An 8,541-nucleotide genomic window follows, 5' to 3' on the forward strand; every position below is an offset into this window, starting at 1 on the left:
AGCTATCGTTCAACCAAGGTTTGGAGTGTCTGTGGACCTTCTTTTTAGTTGCAAGGGGCAATAGCATCTAGAATGTGCAATATGGAGTTTTTGTAATGCTCAGTGAGGTCATGTACCTCTGACATGTCAGTAGGTGAAGGCAAGGTCATGTTGCTAAGGGATATCATTTCATTCAGGTTTGCATTTCAGATTGAACATTTCCAATGCCTGGTTTTCTTAGTTTGACATTAGTCCAAGGTTCAATAGTGCGGAAGGAGATGCAGTGATGATCATTCCAGTCCAAAGGGACAATAGATTCTAGTTAAATGGAATTGGGTTTAGCGATGATTAAGTCCCGGATCGAGCCCAAGATGTGCATGGGGCTGTCACAGATTTGAATCAGGTTATGGGCAACTAGGAAAGTTTTCAGGCTATTCACTGCAGGGTCATTAACATAATTCCAGGTCAGACTGAAGTCTCTGAGGAAGATTTGGGACTAGTGTTGATCCACATTGGAGGAGATTGTTTCCATAATTTGTTCCACAAAAGAGAAGTTATCACACAGTGGAAGGTAAAATGTGTGCAATGTGCATAGAGGCTTGTGGTTGCTTGTGATTTCTATGCACATGTATTCACAAGAGGGGATAATAGCAGTGTGTGACAGTTTCACTATAAGACTATTCTGGTATATACAGGCGACACCTCCACCAGGTTTGACTGATCTGTCAAGTCTGATGATATTATGGCTAGGAGGAACTAGGATGTCAATTACCAAACCAGAAGACTTCTTTAGTCAGGTTTCCGTAAGTAGAAGGAGGTCAAGATCCTGTGCCAAGATGAGGTCAGCGATGTCCGCATCGTGTTTCACTGCTGATCTACAATTGATAAGCATACAATTCAAGTGAGGGGTGGAGTCAGAAGAGGTAGACTGTATGATTAGAACTTGTTTGAGGTTGGCGGTGTTTAAAGCATTAAGGTTGTGTCTGGGTCTTTAATGAGGGTTTGGGGAATAGATTGAATATGGTCCTGGTTATCCAGCTTGACTATATGAGTGGAATTGTATGTAAGAAGGAGGGAGTGGATGTCACTATCTGTTAAGGAGTTCTTAAATCTAAAAGGTCTGGAGGCAGTGTTCGGGGCGGGAGCAGTTCTCCAACTCTGGAGGGGAGACGCCGCATTCGGAGATAATCCCTTAACTGAAGGGAGGGATGTCAGCTTAGTGTAGTCGTTAGTGGCTGGTACTTGATTGTCTGTTCTTCCCTGATGGCCTATGAACCCACCAGTCATTAGCCAATTCTGAGGTGATGATAGTAAGCTTTTGTAGGTTAGCCTTAAGTAGTTGAAGATCCTGAGAGATATCATCTAGGCTGGATGCAGGCAAGGGGTATTGATCAGATGACATGAAGTGTATCTGGGAGCCCCTATGTGGGGAGGTAGATCTGATATCGGAGTTCGGGTGATGTTGGCTTGAAAGTTCCAGAAAAGGGAAGTTTGAGTTAGAGAGATTGCCAGGGAGCCTGGGTGAACTCCTAAGATGATTACTTAGAGACACTAGGGTCGAATGAGTAGTGATGTTGTTAGTGATGGTGGGTTAAGACTTCAGGGTAGTCACCTTGTAGGAAAGTAGGATCTGCTTCTTATGGTTACCCCCACTTTTTGCTGATGTATTACTGTTTTTGCCTAGTCTGACTGGGATCCTGCTATCCAAGACCCCAGTCTATCTGCTTTCTCCCCTAAATTGCATGTATGTACTTTAGGTACACTCCAGATTGGATACTGGGGTACCCTTATCAGTCCCTAGTATATGGTACACCATGTACCCAGGGCATAGGTGCCCCAGAGGCCTTCCATGGGCTGAAGCATTTATTATGCCACCCATGAGAGGCCACTCAAATTGAAACAACAAGCCTGCTACAGCAGACTGTGTAAGCTGGTGCTTGCACCACTTACTTAAGATATAGGTTCACTATATCTATCTAAATCACTACACTTAAAAACCTACAAGCCACCCCTAGGCCAGGCCTTATCAATCCTGAAGGCAGGGTGCTGGGTTTTATGTGAGAGAGTGCCCCTGCATGAGCAGAGCCCCTCTGCAGCTTTTGGAGACCATTCTCCGGGGTTGTCTCTGATGTAGCCAAACATATATGTTCAAGTGCATTTTAACCTCACGGTAAATGCTAACTTTAAAATGGCTGCTTAGAAACATGTTGTGTTTGGTGCCAAACACCTTGGAATCCTACCTCCACATCAGTTACTGGTGTGGTAGGTATGATTCCACCCTTCTAGAACCACTTGTGTGGGTCACCGGTCTACCCGGTACCAGTTTTCTCAACCTGGGCAGCACAAAATGGATACAGCCAGCCACAGACTCGGGTCTGCCCTCCTGCTGCTGAGCCAAGCTCGCGCAGAGGAAGGCATGACAATAGGCATCCTGTCACAGGGTGGTGTTACCACTTCCTAGACAGGAGTTAGTGTATTGGGGCTGGGTGGGTGCACTCTGAGAGTGCCAGAGAGTCTGCACTGTGGGCACATTTGGTGTCCCTGTGCATAGTCCAGCTCAAACCAGTTCTGAGAGCCATTGGCTCCCGCTCTGGCGTGAAACTGGACATAGGACATGGGTGTAGCCAACCCTTTGTCCTGCCCCTCCCCTAGAAGGGTCCACAGAATCCGTCCAACCCCTTCCTATGGTTATAAAGTGGGTTACCTGACTACAGGACTTTAGATTTTACCAGGACAAGATTCTGCTAAGAAGAAACCAAGTACTTCAACTGCCTGCACGATGCTGGACGACTGAAGAATCTCCCTTGGAGTAAAGGAGTTACTCCCATGCAAAAGCAGGCCGGTTTGCTTCTCCCGAGCTCCTGAGGAAGATTTCAGCAACACAGGAGGTGGGTTTCCAAAGGTCCCTGAGGTCGATCTGCCCTCTCAGTGATTCTGAGACCAGTATCCCTCGTGGGGACCGTTTAACCGAACCCCTGTGCACTGCGTACATTTGCAGTTGCATATGCTTGTTGACGATTCCCGAGCTTGTGCATTGGATTCTGTGTAGTCCTGACCCGGAGCAGTATTTGCACCAAAGATTTCTGGCCTCCACTCATTGAGTGTCCTGTGGGCTGGTACTTTGCAAACTAGCTTGAGGTCTCCTCGCGATCCCTCGGCCGTTGGCCTGTGGGTCCTGGCGAGGGTCACCTTGTTTGTTTTTTGGCTTACCTGGTTGCTCCAGATGTGCCCTTACTCTTCATTTCTTGGAGAGTCCCCTGGACCTTGCTGGTCCACTCCGTAACCTGTCTCCTCTGACCGCGTGGGTTGCATTTGCCAAGGCTTGTTGGTGCTCCAGCCGGACATCGACCCCTCAGCACTCGACCTGCTGAGGCGAGGGAAAACAGAAAATTAATCACCAGAGAGTAATGTGTCCCAACGGGATCAGCGTCCCGTCCACAGCACCAGCTACCCCAACGTTTCCAAGCGGAGGAATATGGTTTGTGGGTGTTAATGGACCAGGCCTGATTGATTAATTCGTTAGCCTCTCGTGAAAGACCTGGGACACTCCATCTGTCCAGGAAACCCTCCAAGCCACTTGGGAGAGGTGGCATGACAATATCAATGGATGTGGAAGTCCCCATGGCTCAAGAAGGAGATTCCAATGAAAGGGAATCAGGATTGGACAGGCACAAGTCAATTCCAGGAGAACTGGGAACCAGGCTTGTGCTCTCCAAAAGGGCGTTACTAACAATAGTTCTGCTTGTTCACGCCGTACTTGTGCCAACAAATTGGAAATCATCAAGAATGGGGGAAATGCGTAACACAGCTTGGGAGCCCTGTCTTGAAGAAAGGCATCCATGGCCAGGGCTTCTGGGTCTCGGCGCCATCTGAAGAAGGCTAGGATCTGCCGATTAAACATGAGGCAAAGAGGTCCATCATGCAAGGGCCCCAAAACCGATTCAACGCGTGGAAAACTCTTGGATGGGGTCTCCAGCCGCTGAAATCCCGCAGATGTCAGGACAGCCAATCGGCCACTGTGTTGCTCTGGGCCAGAAGATATTCTGCCACCACTGAGATCCAATGCTGAAGACAAAAGTGCCAAAAGTCTTTGGCAATCTCTGCCAGAATGCGAGATTTCATCCCCCCAGCTTGTTCACATAGCGAACAGCTGAGACATTGTCCATGCGCAGCAGCATGCAGCAATCCGTCTTCACCGGTGAGAGACTGCAAATGGCAAAGGAGCCCTCCAGGAGCTCCAAACAAGTGATGTGTAGAGAGAGTTTGTCTGGAGACCAGCACCCCCCGTGAAAACTGGGCCATACCTGGCTCCCCAACCCCACCGGCTGGCATCTGACTCGATCACAATTTCCAGAGTGGAGCCAAAGATCGCTCTGCCATTCCGGGCCTCCTTGTGATCCAACCACCACAACATCTCTGACCTCGCTTACTCTGAGAGGAAAATCTGTTCAGCATAGCAGAGGCCTTTCTGGAAATGCCGAATCTTGAGTCTCTGCGAATGAGAGGAAAGGAGGGGTTTGGCCCTGTGGGAAAGAGGGTAGGTCGGGCCTATTGAAGTACCATGAAAAAGGGGTTTTACCTATGCCTCTTATAAGCACAATTATGCACGCATTTAATGAATCATGCAGAGAAAACCACATTAATTAGTGAACTCTGACAATAATGTCATTCGCATTTAGGCTTTTATGCATTTAAATCTTTTCAAGAAACAAAGAACGATACAAAGTCAACTGTACTTTGAGCAAACATAAATTTTGCTAGGGAAAAGCATAAAGACACATTGTATGCATGAATAAACACAAATGAATAAGTGCAAAGTGAATTACAAATGAACAAAAGGTATTTACAAAAGTGAAAAGTGTAACAGTATCATCCAGTTATATGCATCAATATTTTTAGAAAAGAGCGCACGATAGTGAAGGGGGCTAGGAAAAATGGCTTGTATCGAAGAGTCTAGCAACCCCACTACCCAGGCAATCGGTTGCAATGATACAGTCTGCCTGCTCAGAATCGACCTCAACTCCTTGATATTCTTGACCTGGTGGCATTTGAGAGAGTCTATCTGGAATCCCGGAAACTCGATGCTTTGGGCCAGGGTCAGAACCGATTTCTGTGCGTTCACAATGAAACCCAATTCCTGGGCCAGGGAAATCGACCATTCCAGGTGAGTGACCACTAGACGAGGGCATTGTGCCATGAGGATGAAGTTGTCCAGGTAAACAATTAACCAGACACCGAGTTCTCAACGACTCTACTACCGGGCGTAGGAGCTTTGTGAAGCACCACGGAGCGGACGACATAACATAACATAACGTCTTGCCACATAAACTGCAGAAAGCGTCAGTGGGGCGGGAAAATTGGGACATAAAGATACGCGTCCTTCAGATCCAGCAAACCATCCAATCATCCAATCTCCCTGTTGGAGAAGATCCCGCAACAGATGGATGCCCTCCATCTTGAAGTGTCGGTATGCCACCCAGCCGTTGAATTCCTTTAGAATTAGTACCAATCGTGAGCCGCCCTCTTTCTTCTCCACCAGGAAGACACAACTGAGAAACCTATGAGGATGAGGGTCTGTACTTACCAACGCTCCTTTTTGTAGGAGCGATACCAAAGGCGATGATGGGCGAAGCGCTTGAACAAATCAAACACCCACCCCCAGTCAACTGATCTGGGTTTAATCCAACATCAATCTTTAGCTCACTCCACCACCCCTGTTCAGACATGGCCATATGCAAATCAGTCTGACCCTGTGCCTCATGGGAACAGTCCAGCCGGAACTGCCAAGCCATGTCTTCCCTGGACCGGAAACAAGCATCCTGGGAACGGTTTCTGGCTAATCAGCCGTCATCAGCCAGGCTAGCTTAAATCCAGTGGCAAAGTGAGCAAGGGACACACGTCTGGGCATACCCTGCCAACTTAGGGCGAACAAAGCAATACCAAAGGGGATGATGGACAGAGCGCTTGAACAAATCAAACACTCACCCCCAGTCAACTGATCTGGGTTTAATCCATCATCATTCTTTAGCTCACTCTACCATCCCAGTTCAGACATGACCATATGCAAATCAGTCTGACCCTGTGCCTCATGGGAACAGTCCAGCCCAAACTGCCAAGCCATGTCTTCCCTGGACCGAAAACAAATGGCAGTCTCTTGGCGTTTTGGATGATCTGTAGCTTGCAGGTGAGGTTTTTGTTTATTCCGGCATAGAGTGCGTTGCCGTAGTGGAGCTTGCTGGTGACCAGGGCATGAGTGATGGTCTTTCTGTGTTCAAGGGGGATCCATTTGAAGGTCTTACATAGGAGGCGGAGGGTGTGGAAGCAGGAGGACAAGACGGAGTTGATCTGGCGGTCCATTTTGAGGTCTGAGTCCAGGATGATTCCCAGGTTGCATGCGTGGTCCGTGAGGGTGGGCGGGCTTCCGAAGGCAGGGGGCCAATAGGTGACGTTCCAGGCGTCAGGGTTTGGGTCCATGATGAGTACTTCCGTTTTGTTGATGTTTAGTTGTAGGCAGCTGTTTTTCATCCATTTGGCGACGGCTTCCATGCCTTCTCGAAAGTTGTGCCTGGCAGTGTTGGGTTCGTTGGATAGGGAGAGGATGAGTTGTGTGTCGTCTGCGTATGACACAATTTTGAGTCCGTAGGTTCTGACGATGGGGGCGAGCAGAGCCATGTAGACGTTGAAGAGTGTAGGGCTGAGGGAGGACCCCTGGAGGACTCCACAGCACAGGTGGTAGGTGTAGGGTCTCAAAGGAAAGGGGGGAGTCTGACCCGCTGCGTTTTGCCAGAGAGGAAGGAGCGGATCCAGTCGAGGGCCTTGTCTTGGATCCCTGCGTCGTGGAGTCTGCGTACTAAGGTGCGGTGAGAGACTGTGTTGAACACCGCTGAGAGTTCGAGGAGGATGAGGGCTGCTGTTTCTCCTTTGTGCAGTAAGGCACGGATGTCATCTGTTGCGGCAAGGAGGGTGGTTTCCGTACTGTGGTTTTTTTCTGAAGCCGGATTGGGAGGAGTCGAGGATGTTGTGCTCTTCGATGAATGTGGCGAGTTGGCTGTTGATGGCTTTCTCGATGACTTTCACTGGGAACGGGAGCAGGGAGATGGGTCTGTAGTTTTTGAGGTTGGTGGGGTCCGCCGAGGGTTTCTTCAGGATTTCTTCAGGAGGGGGTTGATCTCAGCATGTTTGCAGTCATCAGGGAATGAGGCTGTTGCCAGGGTGAGGTTGATGGTGTGGCAGAGCATGGGTGTGATGGTGTCGGCAGCTCTGTTTAAAATGTGGTGGGGGGAGGGGTCTCTGGGGGCCCCGGAGTGGATTGACTTTGTTTTCAGTGTGTCTTAGGTGGTGAGGGCTGTCCTGTTGTCGATCACTGGCTTCAGGGTGTCGGGTGGTTGGTGAGGGCCCAGTGTGTTAGTTGTCTTCATTGAAGTTGTCGTAGATGCTCTTGACTTTGTGGTGGAAAAAGGTGCTGAGTTTGTCACAGAGGTATGGTGAGGGAGGGATGTCGGTAGACTCGCTGGCGGGTGGGCGAACTCCTTGATGATGATGAAGAGTTCTTTTTTTTATTGAAAAAGACCTGGTATAGACAGCAATAAATAAATACATATTATCTCATCATACGAATTATTTAAAAACTATCCAATTTCATCCTTTGTACGTTGGGTACTTCGGAGCTGGAATATTTACGCGGCGACCCATGCCGCGGAAGGAGCACCACCCTGAAAGAACCGGGGGCCATGCGGTATTGACTACGGGCCGAGAACATGGGACAGCAGCGTATGGATTTTGCACGAATTCCACGCAGCGAGGCCCATCTGTGGGCTTGAAAAGTTACCAACTGAACATTAGCGCGACGGGAGGCACTACAAGTCCCATAAGTCCCATCCAGGGCGTGCATTTAAGCAAGAAGGGGTGTGGTGCCTCAAGCGCTCCTTCATAACTGCCAAAGCCTCTGAAGAGAAGTGGGGACACTTCGAAACGCGTCAGGCATCCAGGGCAGTTTGAACAGTTAAAGGATATCGTTGTGCTGGAGGCGTGCTTACCATTCAAGGCTCCTTGTGTGCAGCTGAGGTCCGGGTGCTTTGTATGTTGGGTTCTTCGGAGCTGGAATCATCATACGAATTATTTAAAAACTATCCAATTTCATATAAAAGATGCATGCGACATGGAGCCGCTTGCAGCGTGGGTGCGAATTGACGCACAGATGCGAGGTGTTGAATGGGAAGCGGGACCATCTGACAAAATAGCGCTCTATGCCGATGACGTCCTTTTCTTTCTCACAGACTTAAACAGATCAGGGCCAAGGGTCCTAGAAATAATGCGTATATTTGGTGAGGTGTCTGGCCTTCATTTAAATCTACGGAAATCTACATTGTGGACACTGGGAGACCGCCGGAGCCTGGGACCCTGGGCGTCCGCATTGCAGGAGGCGGCTGGAGGCGTTAAATACCTGGGGGTATTCCTGACGGATGTCCCGGGGGTCTCTTGGGCACGCAACGTGCTGCCTGTTTGGGACCGAATACGTTCAGAATGCCCCTGAACGTCTATGGCCGTTCGGCCATATTCAAG

Source organism: Lissotriton helveticus, chromosome 4_2 (genome assembly GCF_964261635.1).
Source record: "Lissotriton helveticus chromosome 4_2, aLisHel1.1, whole genome shotgun sequence".
Taxonomy (NCBI): domain Eukaryota; kingdom Metazoa; phylum Chordata; class Amphibia; order Caudata; family Salamandridae; genus Lissotriton; species Lissotriton helveticus.